Source organism: Lampetra planeri, chromosome 32 (genome assembly GCF_965212315.1).
Source record: "Lampetra planeri chromosome 32, kcLamPlan1.2.h2, whole genome shotgun sequence".
NCBI classification, from domain to species: Eukaryota; Metazoa; Chordata; class Hyperoartia; order Petromyzontiformes; family Petromyzontidae; genus Lampetra; species Lampetra planeri.
This window is the reverse complement of record NC_136138.1, coordinates 8203396-8221639: the sequence shown is the minus strand read 5'-3', so window position 1 is coordinate 8221639 and position 18244 is coordinate 8203396. Positions and strand designations below refer to the sequence as shown.

Sequence of the window (18244 nt, the reverse complement as noted above, 5' to 3'; positions counted from 1 at the left end):
AAAAGTGGGCTGAGACTACACCCCTGACTGATTACACCGCTCCCCTCCCATCGCAATGCAAGCGGTTGCTGGTGCCTCCCAAACACCTTCCTTCGCCCTCCTCTGAACTTTCCTCTTATACACAGCTCCTATCCAGCCCCAGCCAATGGGATAGTGTCTCCCCCAACGCATAAGCAAACACACCTGGCCGCCTGCATAATTGCTCCGAATCAGATCTCCGCGCACGATTTTCAGACAATCATCCGCTCGATTTGATAAACATGCCAAATCAACCGACGTTGAGCAACAAATTGATCACCTGCTGTGGGAGGCGAGTCATTCCGCCGCTAACACGCGTCATCAACCGCTTCCCCGCACGTGCTGGCTAAGCCAATCACAGCTCGGTCACGCGCGCCTCGAGCCCAATGGGTGCTGCGACCGCGCGACGGACGAACGCTCAGCCGTGGCGGCATCGTCGAGCAGTGATAATGCACGAGAGACCATTCGAGGCCACGCAATGGCCCCACGTTGACGGGCGCCCTGATTTGTGATGTCGATTGCAACGCCGTTCTCTCACCCGCCTTCGTCGTTGCGTGCAGTCCACAGGATTCGTTGCCGCGATCGCGGCACGAATGTGAATTTCAGAAAATCGGAACCTTTTATTTCTGTTGTGTTGGGACATATCAAACAAAAATGACCAACGTGAAATTTGCCCGAAACGTAAAACAAGCACGGCACATGCGGGACTTGGAATCCAGAGATCGCCGGTTGAATCCCCCGGCTCTGTAATTAACACGGCGGCCCAAGCTTCTCGTAACCACCCTCACCTCACCGTTGGAACCTCCTTTGCCAGTAGCAAGATATGATAAGTGTTTGTTTACCCTTTTATCTGGCAACAAAACTGACACCTTTTTTTACAATGAGTCATGTTTGCATTGACCACAATACCTGCGGTCGGAATGCAAAGTTGTGTTTTTTGTTTGCATTCCGACCGCAGGTATTATGGTCAATGCAAACATGACTCCTTGTAAAAAAAGGTGTCAGTTTTGTTGCCAGATAAAAGGGTAAAAAACAATTATCATCCTCACCTCGTCCGCGCGCCGAGATAGGTACAGTGATTATACCACAGTTCGTCTATCGGCAGGTCGCCTGCGGTGGGGTAAAGTGTGGGTACTTCCATATATGTCAAGGTGTCTGGCCAGCATGGAAGAGTAGGCCAAAACACCCCTTCGTAGAGGGGCTCCCGAGGGCTCTCTCTAGTGTAGGCCTTGTCGCCAGCTGTGATGTGAACAATTGCATGGCTGCGCCCGTACCACATTTACCTTTTCAACCACATGGTCCAAAGTGTGAATCATCTCTACCTTGTGTGCGTGTTCCCTAACAACCATTCGTTTCTTACAATGGAACACTTCTGCAGAAATGAAAATGGATTATGCGAGCAAAGCTTGCCATTTGTATTCGTGTGGCTGCAGGTTAAAATCACGTAAAAAGTCATTTTATCAGACCTTTTTCTGCCACCATTGCAAATCTGATTGATTCAAATGGATTATCTTTCCATGCGAAGATTCTCGTTAACGCGTCGCTGGAGCGATGTTGCGGGGGTGGGAGGAGATGTTTAGAACCTTGAGGCTTTTGCATGATAACGTCCAAATGTGATCCGGTGGTGTTACATTTTCCCCGCAAGTTCTGTGCAAATGAAACGTTGCCTCGAAGCAAACAACAATATTTACATTTGAAAAAAGCGCCTGCGCGCATCTGCGATGCAGTGTCTTGTGAGCGGTAATATTAAATACGAGAGCACAAACAGCTTGGCTTAATCTAGCACAGACGTTTGCTTTTTAAATCCTTTATATTAAGTTTGCTTGCTTGCTTGCTTGCGTGCTTGCTTGCTTGCTTACGACCGTGCAAATCTTTCGGTCGTTTTTTAACCCACTTCCCGTGATCCAATCGAGCTGACATTTTCCACACAGACTCGTTGTGCGAGACAATTAATGTTCGTGAAAAAAAATTCCCAAAATTTTACACTTTTTAGGCAAAAAAAATATATTTTACATATATTCAAATAGAACTCATTCATGGCTTTGGCTGAACGTCACAGTGTAAGAGCCCAGAGCGTAACCCCTCCACAGGCCGTGGCGGAGTAGCGCAGTTGATAGCGCCCTCGCTTCCCATGCCAAAGGTCGCGGGATCGATCCCCGCGTCCTCCACAGGCGAACATATTTTTAAATCCTTTATATTAAGTTCGCTGCCACGCATATAAAGGATTTATAGTGAAAAACTTTGTTTTTACGGGTTATACTTATTTAAAATCCTTTATATTAAGTTCACTTGCTTGCTTGCTTGCGCGCTTACGACCGTGCAAATCTTTCGGTCGTTTTTTAACCCACTTCCCGTGATCCAATCGAGCTGACATTTTGCACACAGACTCGTTGTGCGTGACAATTTATTTTCGTGAAAAAATTTTTCCAAAATTTTAAACTTTTTAGGAACATCTTTTTTTTCATATTTAATTTAAAATACCAATGTGATCAAAATTAAACTCTTACTCAAGAAAAACAGAAATGAATAATAAAATAAAACCGATGCCACGCATATAAAGGATTTATAGTGAAAAACTTTGTTTTTACGGGTTAATTTTTTTATCAAGGGGATGCACTTAGGACGCGTGAGTTAAACAGAAGAGGTGGAACGATTCACCTTCTTGGCAATTCGATGAATTGTCGCGACCCATAGAGTCCATCGTGATTCGATTCAACGGTCAAATCTTTGCAACGAATGGCGGCACCACTGGTGGCTACAGAACCGACGCAAACCCCATTACATACAAGATCTGTGAATCGACTTTTTTTGATGCGTAACACGCCATTTGATGCGCGTATCACGAGACTCGGCATCGACATCAATCATGAAACAGAAGCGTTACGTTACCTCTTGTGTCTGTTGGCTTTTGGGTAAGGCGCATCGCTTACAGCCCGGGACGAGGGCCAGTGGTCGAGACTCACAACGGAGAGGCAGTCAGAGGAGAGATAGACTCTCGAAATCAAGTCGATCCACCTACCGCGAGAGATTGTGGTGACTTGGGGAGGCCTTCGTTCAACAGTGGGTGGATTATGGCTGATGATTATGATCGTGTAGTCGGAGTATCTGTACTGCAAGTGGGCTTTTCAACGAAATTGCCAGTTCTGTTGTTGTGATGGGCCCTACCCGGTTACCGTATTCTCTGGATTACGAAGTCACGCGATTGGCGGTGTGTCTTGCAATCCGGTACGTGTGTGTGTGAGAGAGAGAGGCCAGATTTATCTAACTCTAAAGTATTACTTCCCGGAGCATCTTATCATCCAGAGAATATGCCATTTGCCCACCTTGTACCTCAATAGCCCTGGCAGGGAATTGCGTGAAAATTAATTACATTCTACCACAGAGGCGCGAGAGTTTGCAATTCCACCAGTCGATCAATCACATATTTCACATTTGTTATTTTTGTGTTTAACGTGAGTGCGTTTGATGTACTGACGGGTGTCTCTTCCATTGCCCCGCGAATACCTCTCTTGTATTTGCGGCTCAACGTGTGGCCCTCACTCGCGCATTCTTTTTTTATTTTAAGATGAATGGAATTTCAAAATACATGGCAATTGTGGAAGTGAATAAAGTGTCCTCTTGATCATTCTTGCATGAGGGGGGGGGGGGGGGCGGGGGGGGGCTTTGATGTTACAATGGTGAGACGTTCGCTTTAGACTTTGAAGAGATATTGTCAAAAATACTGCGAGTGATCATCATGACGCTGCTGTAACCGTTAGCCTGCTGGACTTGCAATGCCCAAGGTCGCCGGTTCGATCGTACGGCGTGGCAGTTGAAACAACAATGCAGGATGACTGCAATCCCCACCTTGCAAACCCCCCTCCCCCCTGTATTACGCAGCAGCATAAATGTGGATAAAACTACAGTCGACCAGCAGGTCACGCATTGTGAGGTTTATGTTTGGCCATTTCCACCTCCTTCAAAGACGTCTGGGCCAGTGTGCAAGAGTGAGCGAAAAATGCCCTCGATAAGGGCTCTCTCTCTCTCTCTCGTGGAGGTCCATCCGCCAGCAGAGGAGTCAGCGAGCAATTGCAGGGATGCGCCTTTTCTTGATGCAGTATTTCACTATTTATAGGGCGAGTTGGCACTGCACTACAAATATCCGAAAAAATCATTCCACGTAAATAATAATAGTCGTGTTGGATTGCACAGCGTGAACAGCTTGACATTGTGCTTTACAAATTATCCAAAGCACACAGTGAAGATCCAAAACACCGCTGCCAGATTGCAAGACAAAGAACCAACGTGTAGCCTTAACAGACTGTAGAGGCAAGTGCTGTTAGCGAGCACCTATGACGGCCGGCACGGCACACGAAGGGGTGGCAGGCCAGCTCTACGCCCAACCGCCTTTGTCTCCCAAGTGGCGATGTTTACACACTGCACCAGGTACTAATTTGAGGCCGAATTCGACCTAGGGGAAGCCCAGGACCGGTTTAAATAATCGTCACTCGTATTTGCCATGAGTGGGTATCGAATTCGGGTGGCCGGGTTCTTAACGCAGTACGCTAACCGCTCCACCACCGCTCCCCACACGACTCCTCAACCACAACCGTTAACCGAGACCAAAATAAAAACTCCGGCTCCCTCCACTGGCTCCCCACACAATCTCTGATCGACTCCACGATCATGACCCTTCGTGGACTTCCCGCCGCCAACCTCTTCCCTCTCGTCTCACTCTACTCGCCTCCAGATGCATTCCCCTCCATCTATACCCAAAGGCTTTCGGCTAGCGGCTGCCAAAGTCAATGTCCTTCGCTCGGTGTGGGCCCTTGTTGGTTGGAACTCTCCTCTTCCCAGCCCCCCACGCCTTTAACTGCCCCCCCCCCCTGTTCGAGGCCAAGCCCTGAACCTTCCCTTGCCTCCTCTGCCTGTGACTCGCGGTCTCATGTCTTAAAACACTGCACATAGAATGGAAATCATAAAATAAAAAAATAAAACATAATAAAATAATTCTCACGACGTTTAGGCCACAACGCAAGTAGCCATCCTCAGGTGGAATGGAAATAATAAAATAATAAAAATAAAACATAATAAAATAATTCTCACGACGTTTCGGCCCCAATGCAAGTATCCGTCCTCAGGTGGAGGACGTTTCGGCCACAACGCAAGTAGCCGCCCTCCACCTGAGGACGGCTACTTGCGTTGTGGCCGAAACGTCGTGAGAATTATTTTATTATGTTTTATTTTTATTACTTTATTATTTCCATTCTACGTGACTTTACCTAAAGAACCAAGAAGATGAATCCCTGCAGTCACGAAAGCTTTAAATCGAAATTTACACTGCACATATTTAGTACGCGTACCACTCACGCCTCCTTTGTAACCCATGGTAGACACGCTCCACTCTCTTCTCCAGCGTATTGAGATGTAGTTTGTATGCTAGACGCGATATACATCCACATGGTGTTCGTGCAGTGGCATCGTGAATCGTGCACCGCACCAATACGTCAGCAACCCAGGTTCGATTCCTCACAATTCATAATAATAACAGCAACTGCAATCTGTGTGTATGGATGTGGAACGTCTTTCGCACCGTACGTAGTCAACCGTGATAATCGGAGGCGCGGGGGAAGGACAACAAACGAAACCCAAAGGCAGATCCCGGTGCGCGCCTCCTCTAGGTTGACTCGGCCTCAAAAAATATACTACCAGTAGTGTGCTGTCAGTATTAGCTCTGGAGAGTGGATATAGTACCAGAACCAAACACTTGCTAACAGCTGTTGAAATGTTTCACGGGGATTTGTGTCTTTCTAATTGTGCACATCCTCTGAATGCAGCCCCCCCCCCCCCCCATCTTCTCTGCTCTGAAACATTAATGAATTTCAAATTTTTTATTCCAATTCCATTTTATTTTCTCAGTGGAAAATGGGTGAGCGTTCGCATGCAGCCGGTAAGCCAATGGATAAGAAACTGTGGCACTTGCACTGCCCGGACAGATTACAAATGCGTGACGTGCGTCGTCGGAATTCAATTTTGTCTTCCCGCCCATTGCGGTTTCCTGTCCCTCCGTTTGCAGCGGAGATTGAGAGGAACATGTTTCTCATTGAAATCGACTTTTGCATCCTTGTAATTTGGTGTGTGGTGAGCAAGCGCGCTTGACGCGTGCGTGGGTGTGCAAGCGAGATGTGTGTGTGGGGAGCGGTGGTGCAGCGGTTAGCGCTGCGCTATGAAATCGGTGACCCGAGTTCGATTCCCGCTCACAGCCAACACCGGTGACGATTATCCGCACCGGTCATGGGTCGACTCAGCCTCGCTAACAGCACTTGCCCCTCCCAAAAAAAAATCTGTAGGGGCTATATGGGGGCATCGTTTCCTTTGTTGTAAGAGGATCGATGATGGTACGATCTCGGCGATCCGAGTTCGATTTCCCCGCTCATGGTCAACATGAGCGATGAATATCTGAACCGGTCCTGGGGCCTCCCCTAGGTCGACTCAGCCTCAAACGAGTACCTGGTGCAATGTGTGTTGTGCCGGCCTTCATATGTGCTCGCTCTCAGCATCATTTGCCCCCAACGGCCTGTTGTCGTGGCGTGCGTGTACACATGCACGCGTGTACGCCAATTTTGAAGCTTAATGTCACATACACACACATACGAATCTCGGTGTCTGACAGCCGACAGTGCACAGTCAATTACCGCAAACCTTATTAAAACCATGTGCACTCATGTCGCAAGCCATTGCATGATAAGATGGTATCCTATTATCTCTGAGACTGTGCACAATTACTACTGGGATAGAAGCCTAAAAATTGCAACTGGCAGCAGTATGGAGAAAAAATATCCCAATGGTATCCAACTTTTTTAAATCCCAAGAATATATTTTTTTACAGTATATGCACAGTGTTTAAACTGTCTTGACAGTGCAACCAACGTATTCTGCACAGAAATAACTGCAAATCAAATTAATTTGATGCACTATTGAATAAAGATTGATTTTCCACGTGTCAGTCATAATATTATGAATGTATTCATATACTCTACTCTATTTATAACTGGATGAGGGTGCATTGACAATGACCATCTTTTTCTTAAAGGGAAGACGTGTGCTGAAAAAATATATATCGCAATGCAGTGAACGAGCGATAAGAGGTCACCAGCAACAATGCACAAAACTTCACTCAATTATCATCCACGATCAGTCCACTGCTGGATGAAGGGGAGAAACTGGAGAACCCAAAACACAACCGACCACTGCCACACCTACGGCACCTGGCAAGCACTAACCAAGCTCAACACCGCTTAGCTTGCAAGTTTCCAAAGCCATTACGCACTCTACCGGTGATTAAGTAATAGGAAATGAGCTGAGGCAGGTCAAATTAAGTGCAAAAATAAATTCGTGTGTCGTGTGGTTTTTCTCGTGTTGTTATTAATGCCTGCACGGAGACCATTCACTCTCTACACTTGAAAAACTGGCTTAATCACGGGTCACTGCTCGGCTTCGAACCCACGGCCTCAGCAGTGCTGGCTCAGTTCTAGGACAGAATTAAAATCCCCCTGAGCAAGCCAGCCAGCTACCCATTGCTAATCTATGGCTTAACGATCGTGAACGCGGTGAGCACTATCCGTCCTGCTGATGCTGCCCTCTTCAAGCACGGCGCACCAACTCACGGCAATGCGGCCGGGTGGCTCACCGTGAGAGCGGAGTGGCTCGCAGACGGAAGGTTGCGAGTTCACATCCTAGTTTGGAGGGACGGGGGGGTCGACTCAACCCTTCAACTCTTCGAGGTGGATACAATTAACAGCGCTCTGTGGGAAAGTCAACAGCTGTTGTCCCATTTGGATGGACTCGTCGCCACCGTAGAATGTGGAATTTGCGCAACTGGCTTTGGGGTAGTAAACCAGCGATGCGAACCGCCTCAATGCTCACTCGAGTCAAAGACGTCGCAAATACATCGCTTTGACTTTTTAACAAATGGCAAAGTGTGACCATCTTCAAGTATCACACGTCCACCCCCCTCCCTCTTCCCCTAATCATCTCCCCAACACCACACCCCTTCCCATGTCAGAGGCACTCCTCCTCCTCCGCCGCCCCCTTGTAACGCCCCACGGAAGACACCATCAGACCACACGGAGCTCACTCACAGGTTACCCTGACCACACGTTGGCTAATGCGTCGGAAATATGAACCCACCACCAACACCACCACAACCACCACCGTGATGCGTTGTAACGTGCCAGCGAGTTGTTGAAATAAAATGAAATAAATAAACGGATAAAAAGCATCCTCTTTGGTTCTTTCGGTAAAGTCACGAAGGTAGAAAAATAATAGATCACGACGTTTCGATCGCAACGCAAGCAATCGTCATCAGGTGGGACAACCGCAGCAAGACACAACTGCTGAAGTAGGCGAGAGATCTGCCGTGGCACGAGGTTATATAGTGTATAGTGTAGTGTATAGTGTAGTGTATAGTGTAGTGTATAGTGTAGTGTGTAGTGTAGTGTGTAGTGTAGTGTATAGTGTAGTGTATAGTAGTGTATAGTGTGTATAGTAGTGTATAGTGTAGTGTAGTGTAGTGCATAGTGTAGTGTATAGTATAGTGTATAGTATAGTGTAGTGTATAGTGTAGTGTATAGTGTAGTGTAGTGTGTAGTGTAGTGTATAGTGTAGTGTATAGTGTAGTGTATAGTATTGTGTATAGTGAGTGTATAGTGTAGTGTATAGTATAGTGTATAGTATAGTATAGTGTATAGTGTAGTGTATAGTGTAGTGTATAGTGTAGTGTATAGTGTAGTGTGTAGTGTAGTGTGTAGTGTAGTGTGTAGTGTATAGTGTAATAGTGTATAGTGTCTAGTGTAATAGTGTAGTGTATAGTATAGTGTAGTGTATAGTGTAGTGTATAGTGTCGTGTAGTGTATAGTGTAGTGTATAGTGTAGTGTATAGTGTAGTGTATAGTGTAGTGTATAGTGTAGTGTATAGTGTAGTGTGTAGTGTATAGTGTAGTGTATAGTGTAGTGTGTAGTGTATAGTGTAGTGTATAGTGTAATAGTGTAGTGTCTAGTGTAATAGTGTAGTGTATAGTATAGTGTAGTGTATAGTGTCGTGTAGTGTATAGTATAGTGTATAGTGTAGTGTATAGTGTAGTGTATAGTATAGTGTATAGTGTAGTGTATAGTGTAGTGTATAGTGTAGTGTATAGTGTAGTGTAGTGTATAGTGTAGTGTATAGTGTAGTGTATAGTGTAGTGTATAGTATAGTGTATAGTGTAGTGTAGTGTATAGTGTAGTGTATAGTGTAGTGTATAGTGTAGTGTATAGTGTAGTGTATAGTAGTGTATAGTGTGTATAGTAGTGTATAGTGTAGTGTAGTGCATAGTGTAGTGTATAGTATAGTGTATAGTATAGTGTTGTGTATAGTGTAGTGTATAGTGTAGTGTAGTGTGTAGTGTAGTGTATAGTGTAGTGTATAGTGTAGTGTATAGTATTGTGTATAGTGAGTGTATAGTGTAGTGTATAGTATAGTGTATAGTATAGTATAGTGTATAGTGTAGTGTATAGTGTAGTGTGTAGTGTAGTGTAGTGTATAGTGTAGTGTATAGTGTAGTGTGTAGTGTAGTGTGTAGTGTAGTGTGTAGTGTATAGTGTAATAGTGTATAGTGTCTAGTGTAATAGTGTAGTGTATAGTATAGTGTAGTGTATAGTGTAGTGTATAGTGTCGTGTAGTGTATAGTGTAGTGTATAGTGTAGTGTATAGTGTAGTGTATAGTGTAGTGTATAGTGTAGTGTATAGTGTAGTGTGTAGTGTATAGTGTAGTGTATAGTGTAGTGTATAGTGTAGTGTGTAGTGTATAGTGTAGTGTATAGTGTAATAGTGTAGTGTCTAGTGTAATAGTGTAGTGTATAGTATAGTGTAGTGTATAGTGTCGTGTAGTGTATAGTATAGTGTATAGTGTAGTGTATAGTGTAGTGTATAGTATAGTGTATAGTGTAGTGTATAGTGTAGTGTATAGTGTAGTGTATAGTGTAGTGTAGTGTATAGTGTAGTGTATAGTGTAGTGTATAGTGTAGTGTATAGTGTAGTGTATAGTGTAGTGTAGTGTATAGTGTAGTGTATAGTGTAGTGTATAGTGTAGTGTATAGTGTAGTGTAGTGTATAGTGTAGTGTATAGTGTAGTGTATAGTGTAGTGTATAGTGTAGTGTATAGTGTAGTGTATAGTGTAGTGTATAGTAGGCCTCGGCAGTAGGGGTGGAGAGAGAAGGAGGGGGGCGGGGCAGAAAGTGGACCCCGCAGCACATCCACACCGACCGCCCTAAAATTCTCTACGGGGAAGGTTTTCACACATCTGTTAGTCAGCAATTGTTTCTTGCTGTGTGTGTCCCACCTGACGACGGATGCGTGTGTTGCGCCCGAAATGTCGTGATTTAACTATTTATTTTATTTTATACCTACGTGACTTTACCGAAAGAACTTAGGGCTTGCATTAAATTATTAATCTACGGTGTGCACATGTCCCTCAAGGCAAGCCACTTGAATTGTGACAGATGCCCCTTTTGTCTTTTTTAAATCCTTTATATTAAGTTCACTTGCTTGCTTGCTTGCACGCTTACGACCGTGTAAATCTTTCGGTCGTTTTTTAACCCACTTCCCGTGATCCAATCGAGCTGATATTTTGCACACAGACTCGTTGTGCGTGACAATTTATTTTCGTGAAAATTTTTTTCCATAACTTTACATTTTTTAGGGGAAATTTTTTTTATATTTAATTACCAATTGCTTAATGGTGGCAGGCGATCATCTGACCCATAGGTGGCAGCCATCTCAAGCCAGAGGACGAGAGGACTCTAGCCGCCATGCATATAAAGGATTTATAGTGAAAAACTTTGTTTTTACGGTTAATTTTTTTTCCATCTATTCACATCCGTGGGTCTCGATCTCGACGATTGCACCGCACGACGCTGAGCGTGGAGGTCACGGAGGGTTGTAAAGGAGATTGTGCACTAAATTCGTATCGGGGTTTTGCAAAGCTGTGCGCAATTTGTTTCAGCCAGAAAGAATGTAACGAGTGCAAATATAAAAGCAGTTGCGATCAACCTTTCCCGGTGAATTTCTGTGTGTATGTGTGTGTAGATCGATATACGCGCTTGAATAACAATGTGTTTCAATGGCAAGTGACGCAGTGAACTTCAAACAGATTTAATTGTGCCATTCATCCAATGCATGTCTATCCCATGCAGTTTGGTTGATTGACACAAAGATAAAAAAAAAAGTGATACAATCCTCCCTCCCCCTCCTCCCTGGCTAGATAAACTGTTGTGGCTGGATGCTGTTGGTGACCAGCATTCAAGGATGTTGCTGCCAGCAGCACGCCCAACTACATTGATTTCCGTTTCTGCGTATGTGCACACAATGGAGAAAGTCCCCCCAGTTAAGGCTGACTAAACCCAGGAATGTCCAGGACAAGATCGAATGCCGCTCACCACTCATTTTAGACATGGCCGAGAAATTGAAGTCACCCGTTTCATAGCATAACCCTTCTAACCGCAGCACCATCGCTCCACATGCACGACACTTACATCAATACACAGATGCACGCGGAGGCCCACATGCACACAACCGCGACCGCACAAACCATGGCAGATGCGGACACCTGATGCGCGAATGGAAACTTGAAAACTCTCCAGCGTGCGACTGAGTTCATCCAGAACACACCGTGCAACTCACAACGACCTAACGACCGATCCACAAGTAACGAAGGAGACATCACAGCGACGATACAACTCCGCTGCTCCTCACGTGGTTATCTGGCTTGACCACCTGAATGCGAAATTAAAGTTGTTGCATCTACATCAGCAGCCGTACGAAAGAAAAAGAAAGAAGCCTGAGACACATCCTTGAACTCTGGTTAGGAGGTCGCGTCATGTGGGATTGATGAATAGAAGGCCTGGCATCAAATTTGACCACTGGACCAAACATTTGGGAATTCACGGGGCCAAACACGATTGTACTTGTTTCAATCTAATCTGAAAGCAGAGTGATAGAGTTAATTTTGGTGTCAGGTTAATATTCTATGGCAGCGTTTCTCAACTCCAGTCCTCATAGCGCCATCAGCCCCCCCCCCCCCACCCCCTGCACAGAAAGGGTTGACCCCAGATAGTGCTTGGATCGGTGACCACCATGCATGAAAATTGGCGTTATAGGCTGCTGCAGGGCAATGTGATGGGCAGCATAGGGCAGTCCAGCAACACCCACTGCTTTACTGTACCAATGTTCCCACGTCCGTGCTCCCCGTCTTCACCAATCCGGACTAACCCGCGTGGTAAAGTGTGGCCAAGTGACACCCACGATTCACGGGGCATGGGGTGCGGCCCTCGTTCAGCAGTGAGATTGACAAAAACACAAAGGGCTGTGCGTGAAAGAATGATAATCACTCAAAAAGTCGTTTTACATTGTGACAACCCCCAAAGTGGGTCAGAACACGGCCACGGAATACACTGGGTCCGTGCGACACATGCAGAACGACGAAACGTCGTGAGAATTTTTATTATGTTTTATTTTTATTATTTTATCATCTCCCTTCTACGTGACTTTACCGAAATAACCAAGAATCAGAATCGTTATTTACGCTGGAGGAATCCGATGAGCTATAAAGCTCTTATCACAGATGTCCAGTAATAGGGGTGTGAACCCATGTGCCTGCTCGAATTGCAGCCTGCCAACTGTCGTTGAGGCCACCAACTCAACCGCTTTGAAAATACAGCCACAGTGCCACGCCAGTGGTTCAGCGGCACCGCTGTGAACGCCGGATCTGTGGGACGCTGATGTAACGCTTCGACTTTCGGAGTGTGCAGCAGGAGGCAGCAGAAGGCAGCATGCAGCCGTCCTGCAGGTTCATTTGGGTCGGCTGCACTCTGCATTCCGTAGCTGCTTCACTGCGGCGGGGGGTGGCGACTCAATATCGGTGTTTGCCTTGGCCAGTCGCATCCCTCGGTCTAAGACAGATGTTGCCGTGCCTACATTAGGTCTACGCTGGGGGCAAATAACCCAAATGACACGAGAACAGTTGTATGTGTTCAATCAGCAAGAGAGCCTTTTGTCCACTCCTGCGTAGATTTTTTTCACGGTTGTTCTGGATAGTTCTGACGTTCCACTCCATGAGCTTCGCCGCACACCTCCGATCAGCACAGCTGGCGACGTGCGATGCCAGAGAATTTCAACGAAATGGCGAACAACATGCGGCACAACGCGAACACACATCAGGGGGCCTTGTCCACTCTTATGTCTGGACCGTGAAAAAAAAAAAACCTAGCAAGGAGATTCATTCAGTTTGAGTTTACAAATCAATGTTCTTCTCTCTTGAGTATAACTGCAGTGTCAACCATGTGTGATTTGGCCATGACAGTGTTAAAATAATGATCTTACTTCATTAAAGGTGATGTGTGCGCATGTGTGTCTGGTTGTGTGTGTGGGTAGCAATGGTGCAGCGGTCAGTGCACCGCGCTACGAACCCGACGACCCGAGTTCGATTGCCGGTCACTCCAGTGACGATTATCCGAACCAGTCCTAGACATCCCCTAGGTCGACTCAGCCTCAAATGAGTACCTGGTGCGGTGTGTAAACATCACCACTTGGGAGACAAAGGCGGCCCAACGTGTGCCCAAACAGTCTATTAAAGCTATGCAGGGAATCCTTGTCTTGTGCACTTTCCCACGCGTGTGTCAAAATAAAGGGCGGAGAGACTGGAAATAATGATCTTTCCGTAAAAGCCATTGGAAGCTGTTCACAGGATGGGGTAGGCGGCCAGCACCACGCCCAGCCACCTTTGTAAAATAAAGAGCCGTTCAATACTAGCGGTGAAGGAAACTGTTGTACCGTTTGGCCTGGAATGAATCGGATTACAATCTTAAAACTATAACCGAAACAAATTTTTATTTTATTTTACGGGGTAAGGCCCACTGGGCTACATAGCTTCTTTTTCAGAAGCGACCTGGCTATCAACAAATGATAGCTCAACAAAGTGTGGAAATGTATCGCAGACAGATACGCTCAACACGTGGTGCTAAATGTGGAAGGAAAAACTCCAAATATACAGCAGGTGTTAGGGTCGGGATCGGGATCGAACCCACGACCTCCTGTATACCAGGCGAGGGAGTTAACATCTCACCACCGCAGCAGTCTTGCTCACGTGACCATGTACACACACATTAGTTGTAATGTGAACGTGTAAATCATTTATCAAATGTGTGGCAAGGCAAAGCTGCGATCTGACCTCATCAAAAATTCTAGATTGACTTGCAGATCCACATCATTTTACAAGTGGATCTCTCTTCTTGTTCTGGATTGCGCTTTATATTGGAGGACTCATAGCGCCACGGTGTCAAGGCTCCCACATCCACCTACAATGCCTGTGTTACGTGACGACTGCGCCTACATACCCGCCCACGAGGGTACCCTTAGTTATCTCACGCAGACATCTGATATAATTCACGTTCCGAATAAAATTTCGTGGCAGCAGGCAGGCCGTTTTTATTTCCACGTTTGAGTCCTGCTGGTCGCCGTATTACGCGAGTTGGTGAGCCTCATGGGGCATGTTGGCCTTCGTGTTTTCAGCCCTGATCTGGACAAGCCGATGGACAGGATAAACGCGATTTTTCCATAACGCGGTGTTCTTTCGGAACGCAACTACCGCGTGATAGGAGAACAGACCGTAGTAGTTTGGGGTCCCACCACAAGCCGTTCATACTGAGAGCCGAGTACGTTGTGAATGGTTCAGGCCATGATAGTCTATGAACAAGCCCAATTGTAAAATGACCCGCAACTAAATCATACAAATAACTGTCCTTTCGTGATTAAAATTTTTTTTTTAATGGGGTGGAGTAGTAGCGTAGTCGTTTATAGCATTGGGTGTCATCAAAGTTCGATTCCTTGACAGTGGAAATTGATATCTGAACAAGTCCTGGCTGGCCGGGCAACCCGTTCACCCTCAGCAAATGTGGCCTCACCGATGAGCGTGTTGGAAGTACAGCACAAAACAATACCGGTGACAGCTACGGTGTGAGGTTGGCATTCGCCCACCAGCGGCTGCAAACGAATGAATATTGTATTAATATTAATGATCACTCTAATTAAAATAACATGGACCTCTTTCAAAAGAGACGCAAAATCCCCGTGGCTCTCAGCGGAGTTTGCACGTCACACATTGAACCGATTCGAATTTGAACTCGCGTGGATAGAGTAGGTATCGATCCTCACCCCAATTCAAATCCCTACCAACCAGGGAGATAGAGGCGGGCCGCGAGGAATGTCGCTGTCAGTCGAGGTCGCGGCGACTTCAAAAGCCCCGCGTCGTCGTTATCACTCTCTTGCCGCCCACACGGCTCGGCGACATTCCTTGCGGGTCGTGGCTCGCGCGGCGCCGCCATATCTCAGCGGAAAGGGCTTGCCGCCGATGGGGCAACGACGGCGGTGCCACTGATGGTGCCGCTGGTGGTGGCGTGGGTGGTGGTGCGGGTGGTGGCACGGGTGGTGCCGCTGGTGGTGGCGTGGGTGGTGGTGCGGGTGGTGGCGTGGGTGGTGGCGTGGGTGGTGGCGCGGGTGGTGGCGCGGGTGGTGCCGCTGGTGGTGGCGCGGGTGGTGGTGCGGGTGGTGGCGCTGGTGGTGGCGACGCAGCGGTGGGCACCGCTGCTGCCCCGCGAACCCCCCCCCCCGGCGTCGCGAGTTCGATTCCCGTTCGCGGGCCAAGTTGGATGGCGGTTAATCTGAACCGGTTCTGGGCCACCCCTAGGTCGACTCGGCCTCAAATGAGAACCTGGTCACGGTGTGTTGTGCCAACTTTCAAAGGTGCTCGCTAAAAGCACTTGGCCCAACGGTCTGCTGAAGGCTATTCGGGGGGGATCTTTGTCTTTGGTTGTCGGTGGGTGGTGGGCAAGAGGTGAGGCTTTTCACGGCGCCGAGGCTTGTGCAGGGCGGTAGTCTAGTGGTTACGACAAGGCCATAATTATAATATTGGGGGGGGATGTGTCCCAATATTCAAATATGCTCAAAATGTCCCCCCCAATATATTGCTATGAAAATATTTTTTTAAATAATAATTTCTATGCTATGTCAATAAAAACAACAATTTGCTAAACCTTGACCACAATATCTGGACTTGTCTTCATATAACAATGCATAGATTTATCTTCATATGATTGTGGTTATGGTTGTACTTTATAAATCCCCAATCTCTGCCATTACATACAATAAAACAAGAAAATGTAAAAAAGTAAAACAGAGCAATGTAATACAACACACTCTTAGACATTATTGCAAAAATAAATAAAAAGTCCATCCCATGTGGTAGTGAATTTGTTTACATTTTAGGCAGGAAATGGCAGGAAATTCGTTTTCAAATTTAAAAAACAATTTTGGGGGGGGGGGACCCCCAGACCCCCTGGAAGATTTGATCCCCCCCAATTTTGACTCCATGGCTACGGCCTTGGGTTACGAATCCAAGTTGGTTTCCCTCTCGCGGCAAACGTCAGTGATGAATATCTGAACTGAACCAGTCCTGGGCTTCTCCTGTGTCGGCGCAGCCGTAAAAGTGTACCTGGTGCCAGTGTGTGTGTGTGTGAGCATCAGCACTGAGGCACCAGAGGCGGATGGGGCATCGTGTTGGCCCCTATCCCCTCGTGTCGTTCCAGCCTTCATAGGTGCTCGCTAACAGCGCAGTGTGTAGGACCACAGGGAGGTCGTAGTGTGTCTGTGTGTTGAACTTATTTCGCACCGTACGTAGCCGATCGTGCTCATAGGAGGTGCGGGGGCACGAGGTCAATCGCGTCATTTGGGTGGCGAGGAGCGCGAGTTTTGGGTCACACGGTGGCTGCTACGTCGACCCGGGCATAGCTTACAGAGCTTAGCAACTGTCGTGGATGTTTAGGCACAAACCGTCTACGTGCTTCGCTGCTCTAGAATGCACATTCAAATCAATCGGTGTGTTGTTGTAACGATCCGTATGAAGAAAAAAGGCAAACTTTTCACACTTTGGCACCTCATTAAAATCCGCGGTTGTGATCAATGTCGACCAAATTGGTCGGTGTACTTTTCTTTTTTACTGCACGTTAAGTGAGTGCGGTGAGAAAAAAAACACGAGAGCATGTCGATATACGTAAGAGTATTTCTCTGCTGCTGACAACTAGTGTGTATATATGTATGTTGAACTTCTTTTCACACCCTACGTAGCCAGCCATGCTAACCGGAGGCGCGGGGGAAGGCCAACAAATGAAACACGAAAAGCAGTTCTAAAGAATTGAGTTTTCAATCTAGATTTAAAAGTGCATAGCTACAGCGGCTTCCTATTATCGGCAGGAAGAACGTTCCAGACAGCCACAAAAGCGCATCTGAAAGCACAGTGCAGAGAACGTCTTTGTTCGATGGCTCGCCAAAATCAGCTGCGAGGATGACTGGAGTTCACCTGATGGTTGATGTTCCTTGTCTGATGATCATGATGACATGCTTATACTGGTAAGAACCTCCTGGTTACAGTAGCCCACAGGGGATTATTGTTTCCTTCCGTCCGTTGTGCATCCAAAAATGGGAGGAGTGGGGCTGGGTGGAGAGGGGAGGGTGGGGACGGGCTGGGTGGGGAGGGTGGGGCTGGGTGGGGGGTGGGAGGGGTGGGGCTGGGTGGGGAGGGGCTGGTCACCCCGTGGTGCCCTTATAAAACTCAAGGTTTAACCTACTCACGCCGGCTTGTGCCCACCCTCACAGTCGGCCATTTTTGCGGAATACACCACGCCGCCGTTGACCCTGGCCATTGACCGAACAACCCAACGCTCCTACCAGCTCCCTCCGCAGGAATGTGTTTTGTTCACATTGAACGTATCGGAAGAGCGTTCTAAGTGGCCCGATTCCAGGTGACTCATCGCTTGAAGAAAAAAACATCACATTTGTTTCGGGGTTCTTTCCAGTTGTGTGGGTGGCTTGGAAGCTGCCTCTGTGTAGTGGGGCGGCCAAAATCAGGGACGATTATCCGAACCGGTCCTGGGCCTCCCCTAGGTCGACTCAGCCTCAAATGAGTACCTTGTGCGGTGTGTAAATGTGGTCAATGGAGAGACAAAGGCGGTCGGGCGTGGTGCTGGCCACCCACCCCTTGTGTGCCGTTCTGGCCTTCATAGGTGCTCGCTAACAGTACTTGCCCCAACAGTCTGTTAAGGCTATACTGGAGATCGTTGTCTTTGTCTTCAACTAGCATAAGGATAGCATTTGCCATT

At 47.0% G+C, this 18244-nt stretch overlaps 1 protein-coding gene across 1 annotated transcript in view; it reads left to right on the top strand.

Annotated features, from left to right (window-relative positions):
* LOC144729398 (synapsin-3-like) overlaps nt 1-18244 on the top strand; it is a 146820-nt gene that overhangs the window by 10994 nt on the left and 117582 nt on the right. The gene's annotated exons all lie outside the window — the stretch shown is intronic.